At 41.8% G+C, this 14,239-nt stretch overlaps 1 long non-coding RNA gene across 1 annotated transcript; it reads left to right on the top strand.

Annotated features, from left to right (window-relative positions):
• The first annotated feature begins 1,456 nt into the window (after nucleotides 1-1,456).
• LOC129513116 (uncharacterized) lies at nucleotides 1,457-7,757 on the top strand. Its single transcript, XR_008665142.1, has 4 exons — nucleotides 1,457-1,587; nucleotides 2,129-2,258; nucleotides 3,385-3,521; nucleotides 7,525-7,757. It is a non-coding gene; the product is annotated as an uncharacterized LOC129513116 (long non-coding RNA).
• The last annotated feature ends 6,482 nt before the right edge of the window (nucleotides 7,758-14,239 follow it).

Below are 14,239 nucleotides of genomic sequence, written 5' to 3'. Positions count from 1 at the left end.
AAATACCGATTAACTGCCTTTAATTTGGAATCAATAGAAATTACATAGAAGAATCTTATAATCTGAGGACAATTGATCTTGGGAAACAGTCTGCTGAAAATATTTCACTTCGTAAATAGTAGATGGAGGGAAGGATTTAAATAAGCTGTATTACAATCACTTTTTGAAAAATAAAGCTAAAAACTATTAATGTCTCTTCAATGTAACAAAATTTAAGTTAGAATTATAAATGTTTAAATAAACAAATTATCCTGGTATAATTTTTTTTTCAAAAATTCAGTAATGCTATACAATTTTTCCTTTAAATGTGGCTTATTTTATAATTTGATCTTAAAGAGGGCTACTTCTCTCCTGATATTTAAGTCATTCTCACTCTTTAATTTTTCATCTTCTCATTCTTGTGGACTTGCATTCATTAATTCTAACACAGTCAAATTTTCCTTTATTACTAGCTTCACATAGCAGTGCTCAGCACTGCTTTCATGTATTTTGTGAAATTTATTATCTTTAATATATGAACCATTTCACTTTCCAAATGATTTGTGTTGTATTGACATTGAGTTGTTGGTTATTATACTCAACAATTAGGAAAGGCACAGTGTATATTTTCTGTCATTTAAAAGTACACAGTCTGTTTTCACAAATCTCATTTCCATTATCATCCCAACATGATGTGTCTCCCTGCATACCATAAAGTTGAAAGATTCAGTCTAATTGATTTGGTATTCTTCAGATGTGATTACGATGTCAAAGGAGCAGTCTTCTTACACTGAAATCTTAGCGTTTAAGTCTCTGAACACTTTAAACAGAGGTTGAATACTGAAAAGCAGAATGTTAGGGGCGCCTCAGTGCCTCAGTTGGTTAAGCATCTCCCTCTGCCTTTGGTTCCAGTCGTGATTCCAGCCAGAGTTCTGGGGATAGAGCCCCTGTGGCTGACTCTCTGTTCTGCGGAGAGCCTGCTTAACGCTCTCCTCCCCGCTGGTGCTCTTTCTCTCAAATAAATTAAAAATCTAAAATAAATAAATAAATAAAATGAAATAGAACATTACCAGGGTCTTTGGGAGGGAATAATGGGGAATTAATTACTTATTGAGTACAGAATTTCTGTTCAGGTTGATAAAAAATTTTGGAAATGATGATGTTTATGTAATATTATGAATGTAATGTCACTGAATTATACTCTTAAAAATGCTTTAAGTGGTAAAATTTTTGTTACATATAACCACAACTTAAAAAAAGATTATCCCTTTGATGCTATTATTATTCTGCAAAGCCATTAATTCAGTATTCATAATTTACTTTGCTGGGTACTTTCAGATACTGTCCATTTAAAATTTGACAGATTTTACCTTTGCCTAAGTTATTTATTGGTCTTACATTTGTTTCTCTGTCAGTTTCATATTACATAGGAATTTAAATGTAGTTCACATTTTTGAAAGTTTTTTACTTCTTCCACAGAGAGTGTGGCCTGCTTCTCAGCGAGATGTATTATATCTTTCTGCCATTCGAAAAATACCAGCCTTGACTGAAAATGACCCTGAAACTTGGATAGTGTGTAATTTTTCTGTGGATCATGACAGTGCTCCTGTAAGTGCATTTATATAAATTTGTATAGTTGTACAGTATGAAGCTAAATATACAGTGCAGAACGAAAGTGATAAACACATAGGACACACACAAATACTTGATAACATTTCTTAGACTTTGTTTTCTGTTGAATTGGCTTCTTGGGACATGATAGCCCATGTGTTATCCAAGGACAGCAGTCATGGCTGTGAACACCCACCCAGCAGGGGCTGTTTTCCTTTCCTCCTGAAGTTAGAGGAAACAGAACTGAATGGGTAAATAATGGAAGGCTGCTTTCCACAGTTCCCTCTCCAGCCATGATCAACTGCTAGCAAAACCTCTGTGGTTTCTATCTCAGTTTAGCTCCATCTACTGCTTAAGAGGAGAGAAAAAACATTCCTGATGTCATAACAGCTTGTTTTATTTATTGGTGCTTATAAGATTTGTTGGAGATGTTGATGAGCTGTAGTTTTAGATAACCTAATGTATTAGGCCATTAGGGATTATAAAATGCTAAGCATCTACTGCACTGATGTTTCGTTTCTGTTATTTGTTTTGGCAGCTAAACAATCGATGTGTCCGTGCCAAAATAAATATTGCTATGATTTGTCAAACCTTGGTAAGCCCACCAGAGGGAAACCAGGAGATCAGCAGGGACAACATTCTATGCAAGATTACATATGTAGCTAATGGTATGTATTTTGGGGTTTCTTTTGCTATTTGGGCATGTAGATTTTCATTCAGTCATTCACTATTATTTTAGTGATCTCTACACCCAACATGCGGCAACAACTCCTGACCCCCGAGATCAAGAGACACATGCTCTTCCAACAGAGCCAGCTAGGCACCCCTAGATTTTCTTCTTATAATCTAAAAGCCTTTTTAGTTTTTATCATTTAGATTAGTAATTTTTAATTTGGAGAGATGTGTATTGAAATTATCAGGAAACTTTGAAAATAGTCACGTCTAAATTTGAACCCAGAACTACTCTATCAGATTTTTTTAGGCTGGGGCTAGGTAGATACATTTTAATACTTCCATATCTAGATGACTTTCACATATGCTTGGCTTTACGAACCATCTTACTATAGGGGCGCCTGTGGTTTGGTCAGTTGAGCATCTGCCTTTGGCTTGCATCATGATCCCGGAATCCAAAGATTGAGTCCCGCTTCGGGCTCCCTGCTTGGTGGGGAGTCTGTCTGCTTCTCCTTCTCTGTTTCCCCCTCCCCCTGCTCATCCTCTTTCTCTCACTCTGTCTCTCAAATAAATAAAATCTTAAAAAAAATCTTGTTACATATTTGTCTAATAAAATACATGTATAGTTAGGAATATAAGCAATACTAGTAAAGGAAATGAACAGTTCTGTTTCTCATTGTCAGGCTTTTTTTATTTCCTGGATAATTGCCTGCTTAGGATTCTTCTGACCCATTTCCCACCTACAGTAGTCATTGGAGTCCCTCTAATCAAATCCTCATGCCTTCTTTTTACGGGGACACAACTGCTACGGTGTTGAGTGATGTATTATTTGATTATAGTAAGAGTGACAAATCTATCTTACATAACCTAAAATGTTACTATATTAAGATTTGCTTATAATTTAGGGAGCCAAAGAACATCTCAGATAGGTAATAGGTGCCTTCTTATTTGCTATGTGTTCTTGTGTGGTGGTTAGCATGAAGGAATTAATGGTCAGGATTTTAAGAGATGTTAACTGTTCCAATGTGAGAAATTTTTTAAAAGCAAAGGAACAAAATGAGTGTTTTACATACAAATGGAGAATTGTATCCCAACAGGTTTTAATTTCCCTTTATCTTGCAGTGAACCCTGGAGGATGGGCACCAGCCTCAGTATTAAGGGCAGTGGCAAAGTGAGAGTATCCGAAGTTTCTAAAACGTTTTACATCTTATGTCCAAGAAAAAACTGCAGGAAAACCCATTCTGTTCTAGTGTTAACAGGTACTGGAAGATATATGTTATTCTTTTTTAAAAACTTTGACTAAGGGCAACCCCGGTGGTGCAGTGGTTTAGCGCTGCCTGCAGCCCAGGGCGTGATCCTGGAGACCCTGGATCGAGTCCCACGTCAGGCTCTCTGCATGGAGCTGCTTCTCCCTCTGCCTGTGTCTCTGCCTCTCTCTCTGTGTCTCTATGAATAAATAAATAAAATCTTAAAAAAAAACCTTTGACTAATACGACTCTGCAGAAACTAAAATCTAGTTAATTGTTAGAAGTAGTTTCTGTGTTTTGAGATGTTCCCAGAGTTGTAATTGTAGTTTTTAGCCTTTAAAACATTTTTTTTTCTGCGTATATTAGATGTATTTGCTTATGCAAAGAGATTTTAACATTATGGAGCCATAGAACTCCAGTACAAATTCCCTATTTTTTTCCTTTCCCAGAAATTACTTTAGGTTCGTTGTCTTTTCTTCCATACTTTTGTATGTATGTTGTGAGTGACATATATTCTTAATTATTTTTTAAAAATGTGTTTATTCTCTACTTACTGTTGTACAACTTGCTTTTTCTACCTAACAATATATCTTGACTGTTATTGGATATAAAGATGTGAGACATATAAAACTGTCTCATTCCTTTAGAATTGGTTATATGAATGTTGCAGAATTTATTACCCAGTCCCACAGTAATGTCCCATATTTTGACTGTTGGTGCCATGCTGAACGTCTTTGCACAAAGAGCTGGAATCTTTAGGTTTTTTAAAGAAATGATGTTAACATGGTTCATAAGTCAAAAAGTGTGAAAAGATAAATAGTGAAATTGATCCCTTGCCCCCTACTCACCCAGTTTTGCCCTCCCTCCAGCCCCAAATGAAAGAGTATAACTCCTGTTACTAGTTTGTTGTGTATCTTTCCAGAGAATTTTTTAAGCCTGAATAAGCAAATACAGGTGTATTCCTCCCACGCATACACTTTTGTTGTTGTTCAAAAGACGCTGTTCTGCATCTTGTTTTTCCACTTACTTTAGTTTAAAGGTCTCTGCTTAACAGCATGGACCACCTCCTTATTTTTTTGTGGCTATACAGTATTCATCATATTGATGTACATAATTTAACCAGTCCTCCACTGCTAGGTATTGAAGTCGTTTTCAGTCTTTGCTAGAACAATGTTAATAGTTATATCCACGTGCAAGTTTTATATGGGATAATGTTACTAGATATGACACTGCCAGCACCTCTGGGGGGGTTGTGCATTTGTAATGTAAGTATTGCCCCCCCGAGAGGTCTTATTAACTTAACGTCTCGCTAGCAATAAGACATTTGAGTGCCTGTTTCCCTGTACCCTCTCACACAGTGTATGAAACAGAACGTGGATTGTTCCCACCTTGATAGGCAAAACCACTCTCAGTGTAGTTTTTATTGTATTTCTCTTATTATGAATAGTTTGAACATTTCTTGGTCCATTTGAGAACAATTTGTATAGTTCTGTTTCTATGAACTCTCAATATGTGTCAACATTTAAATTTTTAATAGAGATTACCAAAGTAGAATTCATAAGCCACAAGTATATATGAATGTCCTCTCATTCTTACCTACATGGAATATTAAGTCATTGGCTGAGACATGTATATTTGTGAGTCTCTTTCTTTAGATAAAAGAATATGTTCAATAAGTATATAGTGACATATTATTAACTAATTCTGGTTTCTGATGCTGATTCTGGTTTATAGTATGCCTTTCTTAATAAATTTAGCCTTTGAGGTTTTTTTTAATCAGATGGTAACATAAGAGTTGTTGCAGTGACATGGTAGATATTTAGCTTTTTCCAGAAAAAAGCTCACCTGAAAATGTCAGACAGGCTCTGGTCTTATCTGAACGGTTAGTGTTCTAGGATGCAGCCTGACTTCTGAGAGACTCTCTGCAAGCATAAATGTGTTGGTGATTTCTAGAATACCGTGTACTTTAGAATTGTTATGGCTAGATCTGGACATGAAGTTTGCTGGTCTGTCTCTGCGCTGTTACCTCAAATAAACTAGAAACCTGATGCCACTTGATGGTAGCAGTCTTGTCACCCGACTTAACTGGGTATCTCTCCCCACAGCCTTAAGATTTCTGAAGAATGCTATTTACTCTAATCAAGACCAAGTGTGTAGCTATAATCTGCTTTCTCTCTTCTTCACCTCTACCTTGAGCCTTGCTAACAAGCAGGGCAGAAAATATAACTATGTATTAAGTAAAAGAAATCAAAATGCAGTTATATGTAGAACATGCTCTGAACTATGTTCGAAAAGAAGATTAATTTTCTTAAGCATTTCAGGACGCTGGGTGGCTCAGCAGTTGGGCGTCTGCCTTTGGCTCAGGTTGTGATCCCGGGGTCCTGGGATCGAGTCCCATGTCCAGTTCCCTGCATGGAGTCTGCCTCTCTCTCTGTGTGTGTGTCTCTCATGAATAAATAAATAAAATCTTTAAGAAAAACTTTTCGGGCTGCCCGGGTGGTGCAGCGGTTTAGCGCCGCCTTCAGCCCAGGGCGTGATCCTGGAGACCTGGTATCGAGTCCCACATCGGGCTCCCTGCATGGAGCCTGCTTCTCCCTCTGTCTGTGTCTCTGCCTTTCTCTCTCTCTCTGTCTCTCATGAATAAATAAATAAAATCTTTAAAAAAATTTAAAAAATAAAACTTAAGCATTTGAAAAATACATACTAATATTATTAACACTTGCCTCAGGAGCTATTGGATTTGGGGGCTTGTTTTTATTGACCTGTTTGTGTGTATGTCTGTGTGTGCATCTGCGTACATGTGCACACAGTACCTGGAGAGCTGGGATTGAAATTCATCTCAGAGGAAAGAGGAAGCATTGTTTTTAGGCGTCTGTGTATGTATGTAAAGACAGACCTGAAAAGATTCCCTGGCCAAAACTCAGCTCTGGCCTTCAGTCCAGTTGAGCTGCTTTCTGACAAAGAACCAGATTCAAACCCTAACACATGGTGAAAAAAATCATTGTTTACCTGATGTAATACTTGTTTCATAATGTTTGGGAAGAGGTATGTATGAAGTGGATCCTAGCATTAAAAGCTTAGGAAAGCTATCCTTTCTAATTTTGGTGATGAAAAAATAGTAGCTTTCAATAGTGTTTATCATCCTCAGCGAAATTCCATGAAGAGTGAATGAGAAAAAAAAAAAAAGAAGAGTGAATGAGGTCTAAAGATACTTAAAACTCACAGAACTCTTTTTTTTTTTTAAGAGAGAACTGGGTGGGGAAGGAGAGAGAGAATCATAACTAAGCAGGCTCCATGCTCAGTGCAGAGACCGATACAGGGCTTGACCTGATGACAAAATCAAAAGTCAGACACGTAACCAACTGAGCCACCAAAGTGCCCCTCATAGTCAGAACTCTTAAATTCATGTGACAATGTCTGAGTATGTTTGTTCCTAGAGCTTAAATACAACTTGTGAATTCTTGATAAATGGTATTGAATAATTTTTATTGAAGACCAAGAAGAAAGAGATTTTGGCTTTAGGGGTATAAATCCAGAGACCTCTAGTTTATTCTCTCCTTGCTTATCTATGACGTATTTCCCTTTTTTTCTAGCTTTCAAAACATTCCTTATGTCTTCTATTCCTTGCTAAGTTTCAAGTATGTAAGGTTTATAATTTTCTGGGTTTTTTTATTTTTTATTTTTTTTAATTTTTTTATTTATTTATGATAGAGAGAGAGAGAGGCAGAGACATAGGCAGAGGGAGAAGCAGGCTCCATGCACCGGGAGCCCGACGTGGGATTCGATCCCGGGTCTCCAGGATCGCGCCCTGGGCCAAAGGCAGGAGCCAAACCGCTGCACCACCCAGGGATCCCTAATTTTCTGTTTTTGAAAGTGAAAATCTTGAAAGCATACAGTTTTAAGAGAGATCTATGCATTCTATGAATTCAGAGGGTAGGAGGAACCTGTTTGGGTAGTCTTACAGCCGTTAGTAATAATATATTGCTTAATTTTTTACTTATTTTCTTTCCTGCAGTGACTGAAGCAAGGCTGTGTGACATTCCGTGTTGGAAGAAAAAATAAAAAACAAAATTGAATGCTCTAAGCTGGAACATAGGATCTATATAGCCTTGTCTGTGGCCCAACACCCTGGCCTTGTGTACAAAAATGAAGAAATATTGCAATAGCAAAGGTGAACATCTAACACTAGCTGTCTCCTGCTAGATCTCCTCGCTCAGCATATAACTATAAACACATGTAAAAATTACATGTATATGGCTATATTTTTATTTGCTTGCTCCTAGAAGAGAAAAAAAATCAACTTTGAATCACAACTAGGAATTGATGCTTTAATTTTTGGGAACTTTTTCAGAATTTTTAATTTACTATGGTCCAGCCTAAGATCCTCATTTGTATCAGGTTTTGTGCACAAAAGAAAAGCACAAAAGTTGAATGCATATGGGGCATGTGCTTTCTGTGCACCAAATATCTGGATGGGGCTCTTTTTTCAGGCCTGTGGTTAAATATGTGTTCAGAATTTTTTGACTTTTTTGCTTTGTATAATCCTAGAATTCATTGCTGCTGATTTCTATAATGATTCATGTTGTCCCGTGTCTTAATAACTGAGGGCTGTCAATAACCTGTGATTTTGCCTTTTCTATAGTCTTACTCCTATGAAGAACCTTGGTTCTGACGGGGAAAGAATGAAAAGCTTTATTTTTTCCCCCAGGTATCTTTATGTTTCTATTGTATTTTTAGTTGTATACTGTGTGCTACAGATTTTTTTTCAGTTTGTTTCCAAACAGTTTGGTAATTCCTAAATTGGTTCTGCTTGCCTCCAAACAGAAATATAAAAATCTTGTGGGTATAAACTACTTTCTGGTACAGTGATAAGGATAAAACGAGCTCATGTTTTCTTGAAATTTGTAAGAGGATATATGGTATTGTTACAGCAAATCAGGCTGTTTTGATTTGACATTTGATTCAGTGTGTCTGGTATTCGTAACAGGCATGTTTGTTGCTTCTTCTGATTTGGGTCCGTTTCAAGGCTATGTTGCAAGATATGCTTAGAAAACGTGAGCAGTGCTCCTGTTTGCCTCTTTGCTCAGAATTTTCAGCGGAGCAGTAAAGGATTCCATGTGATTCAAACTGAAATTCTTTCCTTAGTTGCTATAAGAACTTAAATGTAAAATACCTTCTTTAGTTTTAGGCCTCTGTGAAAAACCTTGAAGCATGGAGTTGAGGCAAGGAATGGTACTCACTGAAGTAGAAATGACTGCCCACTTCACAGTCTTCATTCTGTTTATACACAAATGTGCTTACATCAGTCAGAGGCATTTTGTGGATGCTTTGCTGACTTGTTCATCTCTGTAGAAACACAGAAATGAGACCCATTTTGTAAAGCAGAAAGTCATATCACTTGGAACGTGTCCTGTATATATTTCGTACATGGTAATGGAGTCTTAATGATGAATGCAAGGTGATAATTTAATGATGGGATTAGTCTGGTCACTTAATATGCACAATCCTGGAAGTGAATTACTTGCATCAGATATAGTGGTATTTATTATTCTGTACAGAGAGAAAAATACATATAAAACATAGGCTAATATTACATGCACGCAGATTTCATGCTCCATAAATCTTTTCTATTTTTTAATTTACCTTTCTCTAAATGATGTGTATGGAATATGCCTTATTACAGAAAAACGCTGTTCATAATTTGTGTGTGGAAAAGTGCCTATATGGTGGTAATGCTAGTAAGGCAAATAAGACAAATTATCGTATGAGTTTACGACATCACCAGTTAGCATTTTATATTGTGATGTTTAAAAAAGAAAAGTTTATACCTCAAATGTGTATTTTATTTTACAATCAGCTGTGGGGTTGGGATGGGAGTGTGGGAGGGTTGGGGGGCGGGAAGGTTTATTCGCCATAGCCGCTGATGGGAATCTTCAAAAAAATTCTCTATGCCCAGTATAAATGTTTCTCTGTTTGCCATGTCTGGTAACTATCATGAACAGGAACAAGTAACTCTCTCATAACTAAATTGGAGAGCTAGCTTCATTTTCAAGGTATGGAAGGCTCACAAAGCAGTGTCTAAATCTAATTACCATTAGTTGCATTTGCACTAAATGTTAATGATACACTTTTGCAATTCTGTAAATGAAATGATCACACTAAAAATATTTGTATTAAAAAAAGAATAAAAAGATACATTTACCTTTAGATAATTGTACAGGTACTTCACTAGAGTTAATCCCATCGGATCAGATTTAGAAATAGGGAATACAAAAAAAGTTCTAAGAGGTCAAAAGTTGGAGAGGTACTAGCCATTTTAAACAATATTCGGCCCCACTAGAATTATTTCTCTATGACTAATTGTTAGTGTCTGAATAGACATGTTTTCCCATCTAATTTCTTACTTCCCTTCCCAAAAGCAAAAAATTACCTTTTTATTCTCTTTTCTACTCACTCTTTTGTACTGTGATAGAAACTTGAAAAATATTGGTAATGATGGGTTTTGTCCCTGAATGCCCGCTGTACAAGGACAAGAGAGCACAGTGATTCACTTGGAATTCAGGACTGCTGATTCTGAGGCAGAGGGTGGTCGCAGCAGCTCTTGGTTTGGGATTGCCACAAAGACCTCCAGACCAAGGAGGGGATGGCTGGGAGAAGGCGTAAGAACACAGGATAAGGAAGACGAGCAGCAGGTTTTCCACTCGTTCAGTGTCATAGGCTGATTTGTACACCTACACAGCATCAGTGTCAGCTGCTATTAAGAAAATTTTAGTTGGGCTGAGCTGGTTCTCTTGTGAAAATGTGCCCGTTATCTTTAAGCTTATCAATTGTTTGTCCAGTTAAACACTTTTACCAGTATTTAGTCCGAGTTGTACAGACAATGTATTTGGATTACCGTCATTGTTCATCTACAGACTCAAAACATAATCATTTTAAAGTACCTTGGGAGTGTGTAGAGTGTAACTATTCTATAATAGCTTTATGATCCTGATGATGTTTTTAAAAAATAATAAAGTTGGATCTTCCATGTTACAATCACAAAATTAAAACCAGTATTTAAAAGTGGAAAAGTATTAAAATATTATGGACAAATATACTTGTTTGATTGTTTTCCTTAACCCCAAAATGCTGCCTGATAATTCTGGGTAAGTTAAGAACTTACCTCGACTTCAATAGTTATTAAACTGGGTTATTTATAATCCAGTTAGGGATCAAGAAATCCATGTAAAAAAATTTTTTTTAGTCAATATAGAACAGAGTGGAATAGATTGTGTATATTTTTGTATTTTGTGAATCCTTCGTATGTGTGTTTGTGTGTGTGTGTGTGTGTGTGTGTGTGGTGGGTCACGGTGTGAAATAAAATTCTTACTGCGGAAGCTGGTCCAGAGGTTTTTGAAATTGCTAGAAAGTAAAGGCCTATGCAGTTGGGTATTTCTAGTGAAAGTACAGTGCGAGTCATGCCCTTACAACTCAACTACGCGTACTTCCCCTTAAATAAATCCCCACTTATTTATCTAAATGATGCAGCTCCACTTATCACACCCGGGGAGTGTGTGTTCTCCAGCGGCCGCAAGCCGGCCGTGGGGCTTTGCGGGGCGCCGGGCCCCGGGGCAGGCCCTGAGGCTGCTGCGGCTTCGGGACACGCTGGGCTCGGCTGCGGGGCTGGACGCGAGGCCTCGCTGCCCGTCGTCCCCCGGGAGCCCTTGGAGCCCTGGGCCCTGCGCTGTTGCCTCCGGCTTGGCCTGAGCTGCAACCCGCAACGACGTGTCCTTCGAACCAGCTTATTTCGAGCCGAGTTGGCTTCGTGGCATCTTCTTGACTTGGCCGCTGTTTGAACTAGACGACGGGACCTGTCGGCGTGGGCGCTGTTACCATTTAAAAGCGCCCTTTCCGCGAGCCTGCCTCGGGGGCGGGGGGCGGGCCTGGTCCCAACGGGGACGCTTCCCGGGCCGGCACCAGGACCCCCCACGCCCCGATCCGCCCGCCCATGGCCAGCAGGTGCGCCGCCCGGCTGCCCACGGACTCCCCGCCCCACGCGGGACCGTCCGCTCCGCAGGCCCGCGCCCCTCGGGGGCCGTCGGCAGCTCCGCGGGGCCACCGCGAGCACGGGGCGGGGGACGCGGCCCCGCAAAGGCGGCCCCGAGCTGCCCACGGACACAGCGCGGGGCTCCGGCCACGCCGCCGCCGGGCCCGGGGTCCGCAGTGTCCTGGGCGCTCCTGCGTCGGGCAACGAGGCCGCACAGCAGGTGCACGCGGGCCGCTCGCCGGGGACACGGGGGACCGAGCCCCAAGGGGACGCAGGTGGGGCCCGGGGCTGAGCCGGCGCGTCCCGGCCGCTCCTCGGGGCCCCACGACCCCCCCGACCCCGGTCCCCGGCCGCCCTCCTCGTCCTCGGGCCCCCCCTTACCGTACGGCCCCCGGGCCCCCGAGGTCGTCGGGGGAGGCGCTCCCAAGGGCCCGCGGACCCCGTCCAGCCCCGAGGACGCTGCGGGCGACACGCACCAGGACACGAGGACCCGCAGCCTTTGACCTGAGGATTTCCATCACCTCCGCCCACCCGGGGCCCACCCGCCCCGCCGCCCCGCCGCCCAGAGGCTTCGGGCCTGGACCCGGGCTCACGCCGGGCGCGGGAGCTGCGAGGGGCGCCCCGCTGGGTCCCGCGCTCTAACACGAAGCCGGGTGGAGGCAGAGCGGAGGGCCGGCGGCCGGGCCCCCCACGGCTCCCCCACCAGAACCCAGGGCCCTCGCCTGAGCACTCCTGCTCCGGAGCTGCAACCCCAAACCCTGAGAAGTCCAGCTACAAAGTCACACTTTGAGGCGACAAGGTCACAGAGGGGAGGTGAGTGAGTGGAAACAGGTTTGCCTACCCCTCTCCCTCCCCCTTTACTGGCCCTTTGGGAGGGGCAAGGAGCGACCAGGGGGGCAGGAGAGGGAGGGGACCAGAAGGCTACAGAAGTGGAGCCTTTACTTGGGGGGTGGGGGTGTCACCCACTCCAAACGTGCTTTCTAGTCGGTTAGTTACACTAACTAGTTCACAATCTCTACGATGAGTTCTAGTTCCATCTTATTAGGGGCAGCGGGCCGGCCCAAGGGGCCTTCCAGGGCTGTGCAGTGAAGAGACCCCACTCCCACCCTTGCAGGAATGCCAGGCACCTCCCCCCGAAACCGTTAGAGCAGGTGCAGCAGCAAGACAATCGCTCAAGTCCTGGCCCAGCGCAGAGCAAGGGAATCGAAAGCCTGGGGCCCACCCAGCAATCCACCTTCTGACCAGTCTTCCAGATAACCCTTCTGCGCACTCCAGTGGGAGAACCACTGGCCTGGAGCACTCTGGTCCGCCTCCTGAATCCTGTGGGTACAGCCCAAGGCTCTTCCATTGGCCTCAGGGAGCAGCTGCTTGAAAACTTCTATCCTGACACAGGAGTACCCAGGCCTCTGTCAGTAGCTCTCAAAGTTCCTCAGGAGGAAAAGAAAAGACGGTGCGGAAAGTTCCATGTACATCAGCATGAAAAAGTAATCCGTTAAAATGTAACTGTAGGCTAAATCATTTGTGATCCTCTCGGCTTCCAGTGTAGAGGTTATTCATTATTTTTGCTAAGCAAGTAAAGTTAATTTTTAATAAATTCAAGTCTTATCCGTAGCAGAACGTTTTTGAAAAACATTAGTCTTTCAAAAGAACAATCCTATAATGAATTAACTGCTTATTTCAGACTTGTGTACACAGTGCACTTGTATTGATGTGTCTTGCTGTTGTGTCCTCGTTTGAACTCAGACCCTCAACAGGAGACGACGTAACTTTTAATTTAATTCCCTATCCTTTCCCAAGATGAAGAAAAATCCTGTCCCGCCATATGCATTCCACTGCTCATCCGATCACCAGAGCAGAAAAGGGCACGAAAACTCTCCGCGGTCACCTGTCCGGCCTGCTCCGCTCTGGCAGGGGCGGACCATACACGTGTTCAGGAGAAAAATTCAAACTTTTTCCAGTATCTGGGTCTTGGTTCTGGGGTGGCTCCTACACATCTTTCACTGACTATAGCAGAGGGCACTCAGCCTCTCAAGCAGCCAGCTGCGCCTACGCTAGGACGTCCTCCCCAAGAAGCAGATACAGCTTCAGCGTACACGGGCCGTTTGGCTTTGTGCCCGGTCTCCATGCCCTCTTCCTCTCAACTAACCCTCCTGCCTCAACACCCAAAAGCAGTCCAGCTGAGAGAAGTCTAGACTAATCAAATTCTCCTAAGTATAAAGAAAGTTATTTTAATACTCATAAAACACTGGCCTGCCATTAGTGTTGTAGGAACTGGAGCATATAATGGAAAATGATAAATGGTCACAGGACACCTCGCAGGAATTGGGTTACCACCCTGGTCGGACTTTCAAGCTTCCAGGCTCTCGGCCAAGGGCAAATCCAAACAAAAAGGTTACTGTTTACACCGATCAGCATTACACTTCCTTTTCATAATTTACTAGAACTGGGCAAAAAGTATAACAAATTTATACAATTTAGTTAATTGTACAAACCATTAATTTAGCAAGACGATATTGGTTACAGTCACCAGAATGAAGACTCACACTGTTCACTGCCACTTCCGTGAAAAGTTCAGATAAATAAGTCACTGGCTCAAAGTCACAACAGAAGCAATTTAAACTTTACATACAACAGCAAAGGTCAATCTTCCACAACAGTACTGCAGACACAACCACTCAGAGGCTCTCCACGCTGCCACGGCATT

This window comes from Nyctereutes procyonoides, unplaced genomic scaffold (assembly GCF_905146905.1).
Source record: "Nyctereutes procyonoides isolate TBG_1078 unplaced genomic scaffold, NYPRO_anot_genome, whole genome shotgun sequence".
Taxonomy (NCBI): domain Eukaryota; kingdom Metazoa; phylum Chordata; class Mammalia; order Carnivora; family Canidae; genus Nyctereutes; species Nyctereutes procyonoides.
The sequence above is the reverse complement of the archived record's forward strand: the minus strand, read 5'-3'. Positions and strand labels throughout refer to the sequence as shown.